Source organism: Balaenoptera borealis (genome assembly GCF_965194805.1).
Source record: "Balaenoptera borealis genome assembly, chromosome: 1".
Lineage (NCBI taxonomy): Eukaryota > Metazoa > Chordata > Mammalia > Artiodactyla > Balaenopteridae > Balaenoptera > Balaenoptera borealis.
Window position 1 is genome coordinate 59978757 of NC_138860.1, and position 21282 is coordinate 60000038.

At 36.7% G+C, this 21282-nt stretch overlaps 1 protein-coding gene across 1 annotated transcript in view; it reads right to left on the reverse strand.

The window, feature by feature from the left end:
• LOC309634446 (uncharacterized protein) overlaps window positions 1-21282 on the reverse strand; it is a 284447-nt gene that overhangs the window by 25071 nt on the left and 238094 nt on the right. The window lies entirely within an intron of this gene.

The window sequence follows — 21282 nt, forward strand, 5'->3', positions numbered from 1 at the left end:
TTAGTTGGGGTCAATTTCAGTTGCTTACAACCCACATACTCTGACTGATACATCTGCTCAAATGAGCATCTGATCTCTTATTTACATCTCCCCAGGGGATCCCCATTGCCTACAGAGCAGAAGGACCTTGGCTGCCCATACAAGGGCCTCCATAACCAGGAGCCACTCTCGCCCTCACATTTTTGTCACCAGTCTTATTTCTAGGTTCGCTAGTCTGCTGAAAGTTAGCTGGAAACCATATGGATTTGCTGGACCCCTTCTCTTTTCCTGGAGCACATCCCCCTCCTTATTTCATGTGGTCAATTATTATTTACTTTCAATACTTGAATTCAGCATCATCTCCAAGAAAACATCACTGAATACTTCATTGTGCTCCTGTAGAACCCTATAAACACCTTTCCTTATTATTTACTTTCAACGATTGAAATTATTCAATACCTCTTTAGGTATCTGTCTTCTCCATCAGTCTATAAACTCAAGAGCACAATCTTGTTCATTTTTATACCTTAATGCCTTGCACATCTCCTCACATTCCAAACAATAAATGGTTTGTAAACCGAAATGGATATTTCTGAATCATAAAAAGGGTTAAATTAAATACCACATAATTGAATTAAATATTCAAAATTTGATAGGTTATGTTTGTTTTTAAAACTTCTATCCAAAAATCTGCTTTTAAAGTTTGAGAATCATAAATGTTAATGCTTAAAAATTGCAACAACTATCCTAGATATGATGGTTGCTCTCTAATGACTCTGTAAAGTTCTATTGAGCTTCTTTTGGGGAAATCATCAAGCTCTCCATGGTTGTACTGCCGGGACCAGCTGGCAACATCGATATAATCTTTCTAAAGATATCCATCAGATCATACTTAAAGCTTTTCAGTATCTTCTCATTGCACTTAGACTAAAACATAAATGTCCAGGGCATTTGTCCCTGCCTATATTAGTTTCCTAGGGCAGATATAGCAAAGTGCCACAAACTGGGTGCCTTAAACAGCAGAAACTCATTGCCTCACAGTTCTGGAGACTAGAAATCTGAAATTAAGATGTCAGCAGTGTTGGTTCCTTCTGACATGTGCTAGGGACAATCTGTTCTATGCATTTCTCCTAACTTCTGGTGGGTTGCTGGCAATCTTTGGTGCTCCTTGCCTTGTAGATGCATTATCCCAACCCCTGCATTCATTGTCACATGGTATTCTCCTTGTGCATGTCTATTTCCATATACAAATTTCCTCTTTTCCTGTCTTACAAAGGACACAGTCATATTGGTTGAGAGCCCATCCTAGTGACTTCATGTTAACATGCAAAAACCGTATTTCCAAATAAGATCCACAAACAGGTACTGGAAGTTAGGACTTCAACATCTTCTTAGGGGACACAGTTCAGTTCACAACAATGTCTACTTTTCTGATATCATCTCTTGCCACTCCCCTTCTTGCTCTAGCCCTACGGCCTTCATTCTGTTCCTAGAACAGGTCAGTGGCATCATCTCCTCTTAGAGATTTTGGACTTCCTCTTCCTCATGCTGAGAAAAACTTTCACCTGTCCACCATAAACTTCTCATTGAGCTCTCAGATCAAAGTCACAGATTCTGGCCCTGAACATCCTATCTGAGATCTGTTTCTCCACCACCCTGCTATTACCCTATTTATTTCTGCATAACCTTCACCACTATCTGAAAACATCTTGTTCTTTTATGTATTTGCCCCACCTATTTAAAATAGTGACTCCAAAAGCACAGAGATCCTGCCTACCTTCTTAAAGATGTATCTCCGGCACCTAAAACACTACCTGTTACTAGTAGGGGCTCAATAAAAATTATTATATTATAATGAATTAAATGTACTCAGAAGTAAGGTATAAAGAATAAAAAGCACTGTCTTGTTCCTTCTGTTTCCAGTTTGGTTACCTGAGCACTATGACAATAATAGAACCTCATTTATAAAAGAAAATTCAAGAGAAAATGTCAGAGTAGAGAAGGGAGAATCAGAATCAGTAGATCAAGCACATTGCACAGTGTTTTCATACAGGCTCTGGCTATCCTTGCTTAACATTTAGATATTTATCGGTCCTCACATATTAAAACTCTCACTGGGTTGAGCAAGTCCTGCTGGGGCCGCATTGGTCCTGGGCTCCAGGCTTCACTCTTGCCTTGACTAGAATGAGATCTTATCACTCTTTAGACTGGGTGGTTGGTAGTCAGAGCATTATCTCTAGCCAGGCCCAGTACATTCCTTTTTCCTATAGAAACTTCTTTTTTCAAAAAACTGTGCTAACATGAAAGGCCTCCCAACAATCTAGACCAACCTTTGTCTTAATGGAGTCTGAAGTTCGCTCTTCTGTTTATGATGTGTAACTATTGAAGTGGGAGATATAAAGTTTGCAGCTAGTATGTAATCAAAACCATTTGTGTATTCCCAAAGAGAAGGAGGAGGCAAGAAGGGGGTGGGGAGGCAGGGAAGAAAAAGAAAAGGAAAAATCCCAGAATTGGAAGTTTAGAGCCTGTGCAGTGAGCAGGAAGTTGAAACTCATCAGGCTGTCACATAACAACAGAAGAAAAATGCTTTATGTATTCAATCATTATTAAGTGTTCTGCATGTCTATTTCCCACGTTATTTGCCACTATATATTGATTTTCAAATGCTGGCATTTTAAGAGCAGGAGAAATTTTTCTTTTAAGATAAAAATTATTTCATTTTTGAAGGCCATAAAAACAAATTCCATGAGGTGAAAGAAGGGAAAAAATGTGATATCCCCACCTTCAAGCATTCTTTCCTGAAACCAAAAAGCCTCTATTGCCTTTAACTTTGCAAGGCACTTTCTAGATGAAGGGGCACTCCAGGCTGAGCCACTTAGTATGCTAGTTTCACAAAAATATTTCAAGAATAAAGTGTCCAATGTCCAATGATGGTGTAGCGGTGGGTAGGACTTAAAGCAAGAAAAGGTGATTGCCCAGTGAGCCACCAGTACATGGCTTTCCTAGAGAAAGCAGGGCTTGCTAAGCCAAAATGGGAGAAGAAAAACTGGGGGAAGTAAAAGTCTTTGTGGACATTTTTCTCTTTTAGCTTTTAGAAAATTGTTTGAACACAGAAACCTCAATTAGAATTGAATCATTTAATTTATGAATCCTAACATTGTCACATGTTAGGTCTAGAAAATGTTGAAGAAAGCAGAGGTCCACCTTTCTATCTTATGGATGAAAGAATTGGAGCACAGAAAAAAGGTGTGACTTCCCAAGCTCCTAGATCTGTTTGAAAATAAACACTAAACATAGATATTCTTTTGTTGTTGTTGTTGTTAAGAGAGGATAGGCATACCTTGATTTATTGTGCTTTGCAGATACTGCATTTTTTACAAATGGAAGGTTTGTGGCAACCCCATACTTAGCGAGTCTATTGGTGCCATTTTTCCAACAGCGATTGCTCACTTTGTGTCTCTGTGTCCATTTTCACATTTTGGTAATTCTTGCAATATTTCAAACTTTTTCATTATTGTTATATTTGTCATGGTGATCTGTGATTGGTGATCTTTGATGTTACTATTATGTTTTTTGTTTTGTATATTTTTTTAATTTTAATTTTATTGGAGTATAGTTGATTTACAATAAATGTAGATATTCTGATTGTGATATAGTCATTTTTTCATCTTTGGTGACCTAACAAGTGCCCCTCTGCTGTCCTTTGAAACCTTACAAAGGGTTGTCTTACTACTTCTGGAGGAAGAAGCTCATGTATCACCCCTTAGTCCATTTACTTCGTCTCTATAAAAGGCCATCTTGAGAACATGTTTTATACACTCCAGGTTCATATAAATGGAAAATTTGATCCCATGTGAACAGAAATGTTTATGGTAGATTCTTAAAGGGCAACAGAGTTTTGATGCAGCTTTACCACTGGAAAAGTTCCAAAATTCCCTTTAATGGTGCCCATTTCTCCTAGAATTAAGGCTTTGCTTACCTCACCCTTACTCACTGCCCTCCCTCCCCCCCCCCATTTTGGTCTAAATCCACTTATCCTCTTTAGCTCTCTTTAGATATTTCTGTCTTGGCTCCACATTTAACACTTTTTGACTCCAGATCAAAATTGCTCTTCAAGAAGCCTAAATAATCTGACACTTTCATTGTCACCTCTTTACTGCCCTTGGTCTTTATTGACTTGTTTGTTTATCTAGTCCTTGGGCACAGTACTCTGCTAAGTTCCCCTGAGCGTCATGTCTTCTTTCTATTAATACATCCTAAATTCTTGACCCGTTTTTCCTTTCCTTACTTTCTATATTTATTACATTTCAAATATATGGATATGAAATTATATATGTCAATCAACTAGTTCATTTCTATAACTCTTGAATATACTCATTGTGTGCAGTTTTAAAAAATAATGATAATATTAACATATGTGTACACTCTCAAGCTCAAGGAATAGAATATTGTTAATATTGTTGAAGCCCTTTTGGGCGCCTCCTGATTGCACATGCGTTCCTATCCCTTCAAAATGTTTTTGTTATTCCATTTTTTAATGATTTTACCATTTATGCATACATCCCTAAGAGAGGCTTAGTTTTGCTTTTGTTGAGGGTTACAAATATAGCATCAGATGTATATAGCCTCTGTGACTTGCTTTTCTTTCTTACTATTTTTTAAATTAATGTTTATCAATACATGGTGCTTAATTAATTTTCATTGATGCAAGAAATTCTATTATGTAACTATACCACAATTTACTAATTCCTTCTACTTTTGCTTGACAGATATATGGGTTATTTTCAGTTATCTGCTATTATAAAAATAGCTGTTATGGATATATATATGCATATATCCTGGTTTATTTATTAAATAGTTTTAGTAGGTTGTAAAATTAAGAGGAAAATTCCTAGGTCATAGGCTACAAGTACTTTCAACATAGCTAGATAATACTGAGTTATTTCCTAAAATGGTTGTACCAACTTATATTTCTATTTACTCCACATTCTCAACAACATTTGGATTGGCCAAGTTTTTTTGTGTGAGGCGAACGTAATAACCACTACACTATAGAAACAGGGCCTTTTTTGTTTGTTTTGTTAACTTGTGTGTATGTGTGTGTGTGTGTGTGTGTGTGTGTGCGTGTGTGAAATTATATCTCATTTATGGTGTTATGAAATATGCATTTCCCTAGTTACTAATGGAATTGAGCATTTTTTAAAACAAATTTTTGGCTTTTTTTGATCCTCTCTATTTAAATCTTTTGTTTTTTTCTTTTAATAACTAATCACTGCCCATTTAATGGTACATTTCTTTCTGATATTGACCTAATTCTTTAGCAAAGAACTTCATATATGAGTACACCATTTGCTGCTTCATGTTACAGGGCTGAAGGGACAGAGTGGTGGGGTGGGGGAATTCCACTCCATTCCCTTCTTGACTTTACCAGAAGTTGGCTATTGGCCAACTGGGTATAAAGTGGCTCTGGATTTCAGAGAGTGGTGTGTGGTACTAGGAATATCCATAACCTCAGAGGAAGAGTCTGAAGTGGACAGAGTTACATCTCTGATAGCCCTAATCACATTTACCACACACCTGTTATCAGGATTTTCCTACTTGCTTCCTTAAACTATATACTGGTAAATTTCCAAATATGCTATTCTTTACCTGTGTGAGAGACATAACCTTTCTGGGATATTGGTGGCAAAAGGCAAGGAGAGTTGCTGAGGATAGAATGTACCCTTGGACAATGGAAATAAAATGACTGTGAAATAAAATGAAAGAATAGAAAGGGGAGAAAATGTTGGCAATTATTTACCCCCTATATGATAGTTAAAATTTTTCTTTTTAAAGCATCTTAATAAACCAAACCTCATTTGATCTTCTAACAACCCTAATCTTAGTAAAGTTGGCAGGGCAGGTATTCTGGTGAATATAGAATGAGAAGCACGTGCTTGGGAGTTGTTTCCTTGGGAAAGAAAGTCATCAGATTGACTGAAGACAGGCTTTATAATGAAAAAACTGATAATAGATTTTTTTTAACTTTTTGTTGAATTCCTGTGATGCATAGAGTGTCTTGAATAGATTTTGAGATGAACTTAAGAAGCAAGTTGTTTCCATTGGCATGGCCTTCCTGAGAGTCACTGTTATTCTTTACATTTGATTTCCTTTTCAGGACCCAAGATATAATACACATATTTAATTTATCTCATCACTCTTGTGGGGCACCTTCCAACATATGCTATTGAATTGGTTAAGTGAAAGCATATCTCTATTTTGTAATCCATGAAAGCTGGTATTAAAGACAAAATAAATACACTTCAAGAAAGATAACATTTTTCACAACAGATGTGAGAGCAAAGAAACTGCTGACATGTTTATTAGCAATGGATAAACTGAACGTTTCAGTTTGGCCCAGCACTCAGAAAATGCAGATGTGTATGCAGATGCAAACCTCTAGAGTCTGCAAAAGAAAATTTGTATTGGCCATTCGACAAGGTTTCTGGCACTTCTTGCTTGACAAGAAGTACCCTTGAGAGCGACCCATCTCATGATATTTTGGCAGTTTTGTTCCCTCTGCTCTGGTAAGAGCCAAGAAGTACAGAAGGGCACAGTATTTTGAGAAAAAGGAAAGAAGTAGAAATGAGTTTGCTAAACTATTTTTGACCATCAAGTTAGAATTAAAAAAGTGGGTCTGGCTTGGAATATAGGATGCCTGGGTCATCTTTCTTCACCCTAGGTTATTTTTGCTAGTTGTGAATAAACTGATCATTCTTTAGCCTTTGTAAACATTTATTTAAATGCATAAAGCCTCAGTTTAATTTCTTGATTGTCTTTTCCCTAGTGAGAAAGTACTAGACTAAAGTCTGAGGAAATCTCAGCATTTAGTGACATTTTTTACATATGCTCTAATTCCAATCAGAAAGTCAGACTCAACAAAGGAATCCATGCTTTTAATAATATTTATTTAGAATAAAAAATACTTTAGGCAGTGTCCAAAAACTAAGAATTTGACAGTGTGTCTACTCTGGGGTATATAATCACTGAGTCAATTAAATTTTTGATTAAAGTACATTCCTGCCTATTTCATCAGTAATTTTAAAAAATAATAATAACCATATTAATAGCTACCTTTGTTTTATTCAACCACATATGTCAAGTCCTGTGTTGGTTGCTTTACATAATAGTAATAATAGCTAACATTTACATGATAATAGTAACAATAGTTAATAGCACAGTGTGACACACTTGAATTATTTTTTTACTTGAATTATTTCATGTAATTCTTTCAAGAACTTGAAGTCATCTCACTATTACATATATTTTACAGATGACAAAACTAAGGCTTAAGTTTTAAATTCAAAGTGACTCTCAGTAAGATATTCTTAAAAGGAAATTTAGCTAAGGGAACATTGTTTTGAGAATTTTTTATTGTTTCCATAGTGTTGAGATTGTTTTTATAAACTTGTTTAGACCACAAGAGGCCTTGAAAATTACAATGGCATTTAATCCATAAATCTAACAAATCATATATAGATCTTCCTTGACTTATGATGGGGTTACCTCCCAATAAACCCATTGTTAGTTGAAAATATTGTAAGTTGAAAATGCATTTAATACACCTAACTTACCGAACATCACAGGTTAGCCTAGCCTACCTTAAATGTGCTCAGAACACTTACATTAGCCTATAGCTGAGCAAAATCATCTAACACAAAGTCTATTTTATAATAAAGTGTTGAATATCTCATGTAATTTAGTGAATACTGTACTGAAAGTGAAAAACAGAATAATTGTCTGGTACAGAATGGTTGTAAGAGTATCAGTGGTTTACCCTCATGACTGTGCGGTTGACTAGGAGCTGTGTCTGCTTCTGCCCAGCATCATGAGAGAGGGTCATATCACATATCGCTAACCTGGGAAAATATAAAAAGTCACAATTTGAAGTAAGGTTTCTACTGAATGTGTATCCCTTTTGCACTATCATAAAGTAGAAAAATCACAAGTTGAACCATCATAAGTCAGGGACCATCTCTACTGATTTGTTGATGACTGGTCATTGCTATTCTCTCCTCGGTGCCAGGAAAATGTGAATCTGTGGTGAGCTGCTCAAATAACTGAGCTCATTGGAGGCAGCAGTTCAGAAACCAAGAACCTAGGGCAGAACCTGCGGTCAAAACAGAAATCAGGACAAAAAAATTTGACATACAAATGAACCTATTAACAAGACAGAAATAGAGTCACAGATGTAGAAAACAAACTTAAGGTTACCAAGGGGGAAAGATGGGGGTGAGGGAGGGATAAATTGGGAGATTGGGATGGACATCTACACACCAGTATATAAAATAGATAACTAATAAGAACCCACTGTATAGCACAGGGAACTCTACTCAATGTTCTGTAATGGCCTATATGGGAATAGAATCTAAAAAAACTGGATAGATGTACATGTTTAACTGATTCACTTTGCTGTACACCTGAAACTAGCACAGCATTGTAAATCAACTATATTCCAATAATAATTAATTTAAAATAATAAAACAATGAATTTACATCATCAAGATGAGTGAAAGTATAATTCAAAATTTGGGAATGCTGTCCTTATGGGTCCCTTCCAGCCTGTATTCTAACTCTCTTGATTTCATACTCTACAAACTTGATCTGAAAATATCTGTGCTAAAAAGTGATCAACATGGTTTAAATTTGAGGCATCATGTTGAATTAATGTCTGCATGTACGTGTTTCTGGTACAACAAAAATGCATAAATGTATTTTCAAGAATGTTTAGAAACAGAACATTTTGAATATTTGTTTCTACAAGCCAAATGTAATATTTTAACAATTTTCATTAAAAATAAATATAGTGATTGTGAAAATATGCATAGGTTTTGTTAAACTTACTCATCTTCATATTTTATGAGAGCCACCCAAGAAAACTTTGGTTTTAATTTGCTCGTAATCACACCCTACTTAGGTCCCCAATCATATTACATGGCTTGGTCATTTACCTCATTCACATGCTTCAAAATGGTCATGACTGTTGCTAACATTCAAATCCATTCTTTAAAAGTACAGATTTGCAGCACTGAGTAGATACCAAAGAATGTTTTAGAGGCCGTTATGGCAACACAAAAGGCGTAGTCACAAAAAATGTTTGGACTGAGAAACAGCAACGTCATTGGAATAAATATGTTGTTTCCAAAGGCAACTGCTTTCTTAAAATGTAAAGTGAGAAGTATTTCCTTTGAACATGCCAAACCTTATACATATAAAGCAGTTGTTCTCAAACTTCAATGTGCATCACATAATTTAAGAATCTTATTAAAATAAATTTGCAGATACCCCAGGGTCCAAGACCCAAATAATCCAGTGGATCTGTCGTAGGGCTCAGGCATCTGCGTTTTAACAAGCTCTCCCAAGGGCCTCTCATGCACACAATCAACAGGCCATTTTCTACAACACACTTATCTGGACAGATTACTGTATAGCCACATGCTATACACCCAGGAATGTGACTTGACTATGCCATGTTTTCTTTTCTTAAACTATCTCAACATAGCTTAATACCATGTTTGGGCTCTCATGGTTATTCTCAGTTTCAACCCATGTAGGATAGTTAAACTTTTCACTATGACCTTAAGCTAGTAACTCTTACTGGATTACAAATGAAATCCCCCAGATTCAGAATTGTAATCTCTCCATAGTGTCCAGGACTATAGGCTGATAACTTTGTGTCTGAATACTTGTTTTAGAAACTCTTGGAAAAGAAGCATGGTTTCATGGGGACACCAAAGTTTATAGGACAAGGTCCCAGCTTTGAGGTCACTTCTATTCTAGAGAGGGAGAAAAGTGTGTATGCAAGTACCTAAAATTTGATGCCCCAGAAGAGTCAAATGAATAGTTGAGTATTATTTCTTAAATCATGTTAGACACACATGGTTCATGTCCACTTGAGATGTTAGCAGGTGTTACAAGTAAAAAGGATTTCATGCCAAAAACACCCAAGATATGCTGAACTAAGCTTTCTTTATTATAGGACTTATCTGAAGATTTAACATGCTAATATGTATTATCACTGTGCATGAGGGGTTTTAGTATAGAGTTTTCTGGACTTACTTGGTGCTGGAGATTTTCACAGCTGACTAATAGAGTGTATCTGGACACTGGTGTAATATGTATCACAGTTTGGGAAATTATAGTTCAGACAAATACACAGGCATTTGAAGGAAGGTGAGATCATTCCCAGAGAGGGTGATCAGGGAAGGTCCCATATAGATGTTGGCATTTGAGCTATGCCCAGTGATTATTAGCAATCCTTTCTCAGCAAGGACAAAATATTCATAAAAAGGGGTTGACAATAGAGTTATGTTATAAGCAGTTATCAGCCTTGATAAAGGACCCTATCATCAGAGAAAAAGCTTTGAATCTGACAACTTGGAGAACATTAACCTTTGAGACAGCAGTGGCTGAAGAAGTAGAGGGGTGAAAGCCAAATTTCACAGGATTGAGAACGAAGAGTTAGCGAGAAAGTAGATTCTTAATTCAGTATTTGTAACTTGGTGTGGGTGAAAAAGTAAAGTGAGGGAAGCCATTTGTTTTAAAACAGAGAGGACTGAATATTTTATCTTATCTTAATGATTAAATTTTTTAGAAGCATATTTAAAGATTCTTTTTAAGTTGCAGCGTTCTGACTCACGATAATGATGAGGTCGTTCATTCATGCAATCCCTACTTATTAGGTACTTACTGTGTTCCAGCTCTGTAGGTTGTGTAAAAATAAAGGCTCTAACCACAGATATAGAAAAGTGAAAGCCATGCTTGTCTCCTCCTTTGCTTGAATTTCATTAGCTTATCAGATCCAGCCCAATAAATCAAGTAAGACTAACAGAAAAGGAATTTCTCACCCCAATTCATTTTTATTATTAATAGGTAAAATTTGCTCTTAAGAGAAGCCATTGACATATTTCTTTATTTATTAGACTAAAAATCAACAAAATCTTTGTGGGTCCTAATTGCTCACTTTTGCACTCATCTGCTACCTACAGATGGTTACCTACTGTTGTGTCTAATGCACCACTCCCCACACCTCACATGATTGTTAGTTGGAGGAAGTACTACAAGATTAAAATACAAGAGGGGGCCAAGGAGACAAGACACTTTTGAAGAAAAAGGATGTGGGAGGAACTTGCTTTACCATATACCCAGAATTATTATAAAGACAGTAATTAAGACAATGTGGTTTTGCGCAGGGACAAACAAATAAACCAGTGAAACAGATTAAAGAGGCCCAGAAACAGGCCCACTAGGAGACTGGCACCTGATAGACAACAAAGGTGGCATGAGAGATTAGTGGGGAAAAGAAGTTTTCAAGGAATGATACAAGGACAATTAGATATCCAGGTGGGAAATAAATGAAAGTGGGGTCTTATATTAGGCCACACATAAAAATAAATTCCAGGTAAGGTTACAGCTGAAATCTGAAAGTAAAAACTATGAAGATTTTATGAACATAAACAAGAGTAACTTCAAGTAAACAAAAATAACCTCAGGACAGGAAAGGATTTCTTTGAATAACCACAAACTAAAAGATTGATAAGTTTGACTATGTTAAATTAAATACTTTTGTTCATCAGAAAATCATAGAGAGGACTTCCCTGGTGGCGCAGTGGTTAAGAATCCGCCTGCCAAAGCAGGGGACACGGGTTCGAGCCCTGGTCCTGGAAGATCCCACATGCCGCGGAGCAACTAAGCCCGTGTACCACAACAACTGAGCCTGTGCTCTAGAGCTCGCAAGCTGCAACTACTGAGCCTGCACGCCTAGAGCCTGTGCTCTGCAACAAGAGAAGCCACTGCAGTGAAAAGCCTACGCACTGCAACAAAGAGTAGCCCTCGTTTGCTGCAAGTAGAGAAAGCCCACGCAGCAATGAAGACCCAATGCGGCCAAATAAATAAATAAATTTATTTTAAAACAAGAAAATCATAGAGAGACTAAGACAACGTGTAGTGTGCTTTTAACACATACTTTCAACATGTATAATTGGCAAAGAGAGTGTATTCAGAATGTATGAGATTTTTACATATCAATAAGAAAAAGGAAATGGAATAGAAAAAGTGGACAAAAAGCTTAATTACGTAGTTCATAAAAGAAGTCTAAATGGCCAATATGCCTTTGAAAAGAGATATAATCTTATTAGTAATGAGTGAAATGCAAAACCAAACTACAAGGAGAAACATACTCCACCAGATTTGAAAACAGAAATCTGACAAAACCGAGTGTTGATGAGTATATGAAGCAGTGGAAACTCATATGCTGCTGATGGGAGAGAAAAAACATATACCATCTTTAGAAAACAGATTGGCACTATGTATGAAATTTTAAGATGTATATACCTCATGACCCAGAGTAGTGATTCTCAAATCTTTTGCTCTCAGGACACCTTTATACTCTTAAAAATTATCAAGAACTTTGTTTAATGTGAGTTAAATCTGTAGGTATTTACTGTGTTTGAAATCAAAACTAAGAAAAAAATTAAAATATGTATTAATTCATTAGAAAACAATGTTGTTAAAATAATATTTAAAATAAACATTAACATATTTTTAATCAAAATAACTATAATTTCCAAACCCCCAAAAAACTTAGGGAGAAGAATGGCATGGTTTTACATTTAGCAAATCTCTTTAATGTCTGGGTGACTAGAAGACAGCTGGATTCTCATATTCGCTTCTGCTTTTGACTTGGTGCAGTATCACATGTCATGTAGCCTCTGGAAAATTCCACTCTACACTCATGAGAGACTGAGAGTGGAAAAGAAAAATAATATCTCAGTATTATCATGAAAATTGTTTTGCCCTCATGGACCCCCTGGGATTGTCCTGGGAACCCCGGCAGTCTCTGGATCACCCTTTGAGAACTGTTGCCAAAGAGGAAACTCATGCGCCAGGACGCGAGATGGAGATGTTCATAGCAGCATGTCCAGAATGCTCATCAAAACAACCCAAATGTCCATTTAGAGTAGGATGAATTAAAAAAAAAAAAAACACTGTTATTTTCACACGATGCACTGCTATGCAACAGTGGAAATGAGCTAAGTACAGCTATGTGTGTCAACATGGGTGAGTATCACAAATATAAGTTCAGCAAATGAAGCAAGTCATAAAAGAATACATACAGAGTGACTCCATTCATAGAAAATTCAAAACAGGTAAAATGAACCATAATATTTAAGAATGTATACATTAGTGGTAAAACTGTAAGGAAATGTTAAGCAATTAAAGTCACAAAAATCATTACAATGGTTACCTAGGGGCGGGGGTGTTATGAGGAGGCAAGAGCATACAGAATGTGTTTGAAAAAAAAGAAAAAGAATGTATTTGAGTGCTAGTAATGTCCTATTTCTTGACCTGGGTAGTGGTTACATAGGTGTTTGCTTTACAATTATTTGTTAATTATACTAAAATGTACATATAAAGTTTATGTACTTTGTTTTACTCATAAATATGCTATACTTAAAAAAATTAAAACAAAAATATAAGAGGGAAGTCAGGGAATTTCTCTGGATATCATACATACGCACACATACATGGTTTTTTCAGTTACCTATTACTGTGTAACACACCACTTACCCAAACTTAGTAGCTTACAATAATAATAGTATTTTTTGGTTCTTATGATCCTGTGGGTTGACCAGCTTGGCTGGACAAGGGCTGAACTTTTTAAGATTGTCTCTCCAGTCACATGTGGGGCTCCTCAGAGGGATGACTGTTACATCTAGGGCTCACTAGCTACCTTTCTCTCTACGGGGGTCTCTCTGGCAGAGTAGACCACTTTACATTGTGGCTCAGGGCTCCAGCAGCAAATATTACAAGATGACAAGCCCCAATGTGAAAGTGCTTATTAAGCCTCAGCATCATGCTTGATTATATCTCAATGAGCCCAGAGTCAATGCGGGTATGGCCTGCACAAGGGCACGAAAACCATAGCGGGGAGGTATGCTTCATGGGGAGATATATATATATATATATATGTATATATATATGATACATACATATAAAAATATATATATATAAAGGTATATATATAAGCCCATAAAAAATTTAATCAGTTTTTTAAAATATATATACCTATATTACATATATATATCTATATTACATATATATGTATACATATATTTCATATATATATATTCATATATATATATGAAAAGTCTCAGTTGTCTAAGGACGGCTCCACTTGCAGGTAAGAAGATGGTTCACATTATTAGTATGTCCCACGCAAGTTTATGATTCTGATACTTGTTATGTAAATCACAAGTTTCCTTCTTGCAGTCACTGCCATCTTCATTCTCCTTAGTCCAAGTTAGCTTGACTAAAGTCACCAGTAAACAAATTGGGTGTTAAAAAGAAATAAAGAAAAAAAAAAACTAGTGCTGAAAATCTGCCATTTCATCTGCACATGGACATGACTGTGGTCATCTGCAACTAATTAGAAAGAGCAATCATCAGCAATGCTGCACTGGTTTCTAGGCTCAGAAGTTAATAGCAACTTTATTTGACTTTCTTCACCCAGAAAATCCTTACAATGGTAATGCAATAATAACTTCTATCAGCCTGGAAGACCACATAAATATCAAGTAAGGAACACATCAGCTTCTGGCCCTGCTCTGTGAGGGCACGGGTGTGTCCTGTGGGCGGCCTCCTGGAGTACAGGGTTCCTGCGTGTGCCACATGAGACTTGGTGTAAGACACAAAGCAGGCGGAGAGGGATCTTTGAATGGAAAGATTCTGCCAACAAGCATACTGATTACACAGTTTGGGAAATTTTTTTTTCTTTTTTTTTTAGCAATTTGGCTGAAAGCCTGCTCTAGTCTAGCATTTCTTGTAAGCAATTATGTGGTAGTCCTTTTTCTATTGAGCCATAAGCTCTCAGGGGACAGGGACGAAGTCATTGCTTTCTTTGTAACTCCCCATAGACCCCTGAACTCACTCGTACATTGTACCCAGTGGGTACTTAATCACTGTCATTGATTTGGGGCAGACCCAAATCTCAAAAACCAGAGTCATTAAGAGTATGTTTAGCCAAATATTTTTAGAGTTTAAAAGAGGTTTTGTTTTGAGTTTGAGGTGGAGGCCCGCTAAACTTCTTCTTTATTTCAAATAGCCCTGTGTCTTCAACAGAAATTTTGCATAGCAAAATATGTATTTAAAAAGGATTCAGCTCAGCTAACTGCCCCTTGGCATGTCACATACCCTCATGCTCAGACTCTCCCAAGCTCTTGAGAACTGTCCACACCAAAGAGGAGCAATTCAGTCCATTGATTTGATGTTGAACTGGTGCTGATTTGCACCAAGTCTGGATAAGATGAAACTCCTGAGTGGCTCCTGAAAAGTCCTGGAATGTAAAGGACAGAATTCTAGAGCAGAATTTTCTCTTCTTCTTTTCTTTTCTCCTTAAATGCAATGGCTGGAACATGTATCCATATGTTTAAGGACATCTAATGGGACTTCTCATTTCTCTTTTTTTTTCATCATTCCTTTCCTTAAAGAGAGCTTCTATTCATGACTTATGTCCAGAACTTTCATTTGAAAATCCTATTTGAACTGTAATTCATTATCCATCAATAAACAATATCAAAATATCTACTTGTTGAATGAATGCTGAATGATTCACTTCAGATTAATGGGCAATCATTTGCATACCTCTCAAGGGTCAGATACTGTTCTCAGTATCTGAGAAGGCTGCCTAGACTAGAAGAATCTATCATTGTAAAGCTGGTCATTTTTTGGCACATGACTGAAAGTGGATTACATTTCCCTATCCACTTCTCTCTCTTTTAATTTTTTAAGAGAAATGGAGGGACGACCCTGACAACCTTCACTTTTTATCTGCACTTAAAATTTTCAGGTTGGGTTTGACTTTTCTATGCCATATACTCCTAAAGACAGAATTTTGTGTTAAGTGTGTCAAAGTATGAATCTCATGCTAATGAGATTAATCTCTTATGATCTATTTCCCTTCTTAAATCTAATACTTCTTTTAAAAAGTTTTAGTGGAACCTTTATAAGGAAACGAGAAAATAAATCCTATGGATAGAGACCACCCAGACTCCAGCACGATTTAAAAACAGTGACAGGATTCCTATTGTTCTGCCAGGATGATTACCATGGCACCCATGCCAGATTTTCCATTGTCTTAACGCAGGGCATGGTGATAGCTCTCTGGGTAGTTACTGTTTTATGTAATGTGACCACAGTTGAATGATAAATTAAGTACTCTTGCTTACCAATATGATAAACTGTGGCCAGTGAGGAGAAGGAATGTTCTCTGGTCATATATTCTCAGAGGTGGGCTGGTTTCTATCACCAGAAAGATGCTTTCCAATCCCGTGTTCTGTCTTCAGGGCACCTGGCTGGCCTGAGGACCACGTGCAGGGCCCTCTCTATTCTCTCTTCACAGAGGCTTCTGCTGGACTGAGTGAAACTGGATTCTACTTTTCCCAACACCAGAGCTACCCTTCCTTGAAGTTTCTTCTAACCACTTTCATTTTCAAGTTTTTAGAAACTGCCTCTTACTTTCCTTCCAGGGTATTCAGATGTTTGAGAGAAGTATGTTTCCAAAAGTCTTATGTTCAGATTACACACTAGTTTTAGGAAAATGCTTACTTCTTGACCTAAACCGGGGTGTATGAATGGAAATGAAAGTAATTTGTGTGTGCTAAGTGAGTGGTCGGCAATAGTAAGCCTATATCTCTTTCAAAATTAAAATGTATGTTAACTTTCTTTTTGATTCTGAGAAATGGTAAACTTCCATGCCCTTATATTTTAATGTGAAAATACCCAGTGTTTAAAGGTGCTTTTAAAATTTGACAAATAAAAGGAAAAATCAGTCTACCTTAACCAACATGAAATCTTGGTGAAATTGATTCTAACTGGCCAAGGTGCTCACTGCTCTCTAGACACCTCAATAAGCTAAGAATGTGCTCCTGTTAGAAGCAAATAGACCCCAAGTATTCTGCATGAGACTCTCACAAACATGCACATTTGCCATTCCTCAGCAAGGGTCAAGTAGCACTTAACCCCTCACACAGAAGCTGTGAGGGTGGATTTCTTCTTCTAGAAAGCTACTCCTCTTAAACAGTGATGGTATCAGGAGACTGAGCCACAGACCAGTGATTTCCAAAACACATCTAAAGATGCATGCTAAGCCAGGGCAGGTCCTATTTCTGCCTTCTTGAAATTTTGGAGGCTTTGAAAGTATTCACTGCTGTAAAAAACTTCCTTGACAGAGCTAGGGAAGAACATTGAGATTTCATGCCTTAAAAAATTAAATGGTGTTTTTTTTTTCTTTACTTCAAAGGCAGTGAAGAAGAAGAATTTTTTTTTTCCTTGTGATAATCCAGATTGAGAAATTTCCAGGAAAAATAAAACACTTTCCCATGGTTGTGAGTATTTCATGCATATTGATTTTCAAACAAAAGAGATATTGATATGGGAATCATCAAAGGGGAAAAAAATGCCCTGTGTATGAAAGGAAACAAATAAGTGTTTATGAATCTGCTCTTGATTAGAGAAAGGCAACAGGGATGAGTTATCACTTAGCTGCTAAGAATATGAGACTAGGAATTTGATATAACTGGGTTCAAACCCAGCCTTCACCACTGGCTATCTGTGAAACTTTGGACAAATTATTTAACCTCTCTGTTTTCACTTCCTCATCTGTAACATGTGCATAGAAATGAAATCAACATCACTTCTAGAATTGAATGAGATCATGCATAAAGCACTTAACACAGTGCCTGGCACAGCTTAAAGCTGCTGTTAAGAGTTTTTATTTTTTTCTTCTTGCAAGAGATTTTTGTGGTTGTTTCGACAGTTTAACCCCGCATCTCTACCAAGTTTCCAAAAGAGAATTTTCCATCCCTGCCCCTCTTAACCACACCCTGTTTTAATCATGAACCAGATTTCAACACCATCCCCGAAAGGTCACCACCCACTACAGATTTCTCTCTGTGTAGTTTTAAATCTCACTGTATCCAGAAACGCTAAAAGCTAAAGTGATACTTAGCACCTCTTATTAAGAGATTGTATTGTTATGGTATGCCACTATAATCTAGAAAGGAAAAATATGTGATTTAGACATCACGAGAATGAGGGCATTCACAGTACCCTCAATTCCAATGGCTTCAAGACAATACTCTATGTTTTGTGCAAGGAAGGAAAAGTTTATACCTTATAAGGCCATCTCTCCAAGGGCTACAATTACCTCAGCAACATCAGCATCACCCAACACTTCCAAGTAAACCTCTATCTGTCTATCCATCCATCTTACAAAATAGTTCCAATGATGGAACACTGTAGGCTTTAAAGAATTTCTCTTCCAACTTAATTTATGTTTTATATTATTTTTATTTCAGATTTCAATTTTGCTTGTGAAACACACCACACCCAATTTATAATGTAATTATCCTCAGAACATTGGCAACTTTAATTTTGGAATAGATCTTGACGATTCAGTGGTTCTCCATCTGTATCAGCTCCTTCTTGTGCAATGATGGAAAACCTAACTAACTTTGGCTTAAGCCAAAAAAAAAAGATGGAGGGAGGGAGTGGAGGAGTGAATTTTTTGGTTCTCCCAGCCAAACAGAGTAAGGGAGGAACAAGTTTTAGATGCAGCTAAAAAGAAGGATTCAACAGGTGTCAATAGACCTTCATTGCTCTACGTCTTTCAGTTCAGCATTTTAAGTTGTGGCTTCATTCTTAGGTTCCATGAGTTGGCAAGATGGCAAGTAGTTCTAAGGCCAGTTGGGCCCAGGTTTATGCTAAAAAAACAACAAAAATTCCCCCCCGCACCTTCCTCTCAAGTCCTAGTGAAAGACTCAACGCATGTGAAAATTATGTGAACAAAAAAGTTTGAATAGATGTGAGGTGCAAAAGCAAGATATTTGATGGAGCGACCCCTTCTCAAGTGGCTTCAGGCAACAATGCAATAGTTATCTAAATTGGTCTACACTGCAACTGTCACACTTTTATATCTGCTAGAATATTTTGATATAACCCAGTCCTATATGACCATCTCAAAGCATCTTATCACATGTTAAACAGCTTCTCACTATGTGTTAGGCAAGCTGCAGGGTTTGAAGAAATAGACATCTGTACCATCAACTTTCATAATAGCCACTTGTTCATGTAAGCCATCAGACATTTCAGCCTAGTCGAGGGGAAAATAACAAGGAGGTAATGAAAACTCTTTCAGATTTGGGGTGTATGTGTGTGTGTTGTGCATACACAGAGTTTAAAAACAAAACAAAACAATCAAACAATAACAGAGAGCAACTCACGTCTTTGAGATGTATTAGATCCACAAATATTATTCTCTCTTAAGTCCAAACTTATCCAGACCCAGGGCACACAAAATGATTTAGAACAACATTGCTGCTCCCTTTTGTTGAGAAAGGTCAGAGGGTGTGGAATTGGCATTGACTGACCACTCAGTGGGTTCCTGGGAATGCTCTCGATGACTTCAGGGAATCTCACAGAACACAGAGATTTGCCTGAGATGGTCCATTTTAGAGTCTGTGTTATCTTCAGCCAGGACTAATTCTTCCATTATTTTAATCAGGGGAAACAGCTGCTGTCATTTTTTTCTACTCTGATATACACTTGTAAAAGTCCTAGATTATTGGCTCAAATTGTGAGCCTGCGCAGGGTTTTGTTTTGTTTTGTGTAGGACAGGGATAATAGAATTATTTAATCAGTTCCACAGTTTAAGCAAACATTGGAAGAAGTTTTAACTCTTATGAAGTATGAACCTCAAATATTTTCCTCCCTGTTCTTGTATTGGGTCACCCATAGCAGAGAGCTTCTCTCAGTTCTCACAATCAAGAAAATATAGAATTGGAGTCGTTCCAGATATCTATGGAGAGAATCTGGGCCAGTGAAGCTTGATCTGGACATAGAAATTATGCTCTGTTCTTATTTTTAGCAAATAAATGGCTGCTTTCCGGTTACCACGAAAATTCCCTTTTAAAAGTTCTTATGAAAAATAGTCACATCACTTAACACTTGCATAAGGCACACAGAATCCGTGGCTTTCATTTTTATAGACTGGACAAAATTCCTCACCATAGGTTTGGACCTATTATCATGGCTAGCAGAAAAGGATCCACGCATAGGTTAATTTTGAGGCTGCTTGTAGCATCTTTGTTTTTCCTAGACAATTCAGATTAGAGTAAGTAATCTGCCTATTGTCTTTCTGGTTTCTTCTTATAAAATTAAAACACTGTAGTAGCTTTTTAGTTTAGTAACGTTTTATCACATTGGAAACCAAAGAGGAAGGGGAAGGTTATCAGCTTCACAAAAGTAATAAAAAAAGGTTTTTTAAAAATCAGAATTTCAGATTCTCAGAGAGAAGTTTATCTGCTATTTTTATTTATTTATTAAACTCTCCAAAGGACTTATGCAAGTTTTTAGATTCTGCATGTGTGTGTCTGTGTGTGCGCTCATGCGTGTGTGTGTGTGTGTACACATTCATGCTCAAAGTGCTCACATTAACTAGAGAGGGTGATTCAATTATGGGGGATTGTTCTGAGGAAGAAGGAATAAAGTAAAGTTGACTAGATTATGGGATTAGACTAAGGGCAGGGTTGACCAAATTTGGGGCTTGTATTGGGGCATTTGGTTGAATAAAATCTGAAAAGCTACACAACCCCCAATTATTTCTGGTAGCATCTCCTGAGAGTAAGATATGTTTTAATTTGGACCTGCCTCTACATGGAATGTTGCCATACTTTTCCTTCAAGATTTAACTGAAATTTAGGTTTCCATGGAAACATTCCTCAACTATTTCCCACCTTCAAGCGTAGTCAGCCACTTTTTCCTCTTCTGTAATGGTCATCATTTTTGTATACCTACATAGGCAACGTCCTCAGTAAAGGAAGAGACCTGACTTGCTCATCATTTAATCCTCTCTTCTGTTTCAGTGGAATGTAGTGGGTAGTAAACCAGGTATAATTTTATTCCTCAAATGTCTGTGTTCTCTATGAAAGGATGTCAAAACTCAGACACATCCCATTCATTCATTTATTCAATTATTTATTGAGCAAATCTTATGTTCCTGGCACTATTCCAGATGACAGGGATACACCAATGAACATGCAAAGAATCTTACCCTCATGGCAACATACATATACAGTATACTACGTAATGATAAATATTAAAAAAAAAAAAAAGTAACACTGAGAAGGAGGAGTAGGAGTATTGAGGATAAGGAGGTTTTAAAATTTTAGATGAAGTAACAGAGAAGATAATATTTAATGTAGATTC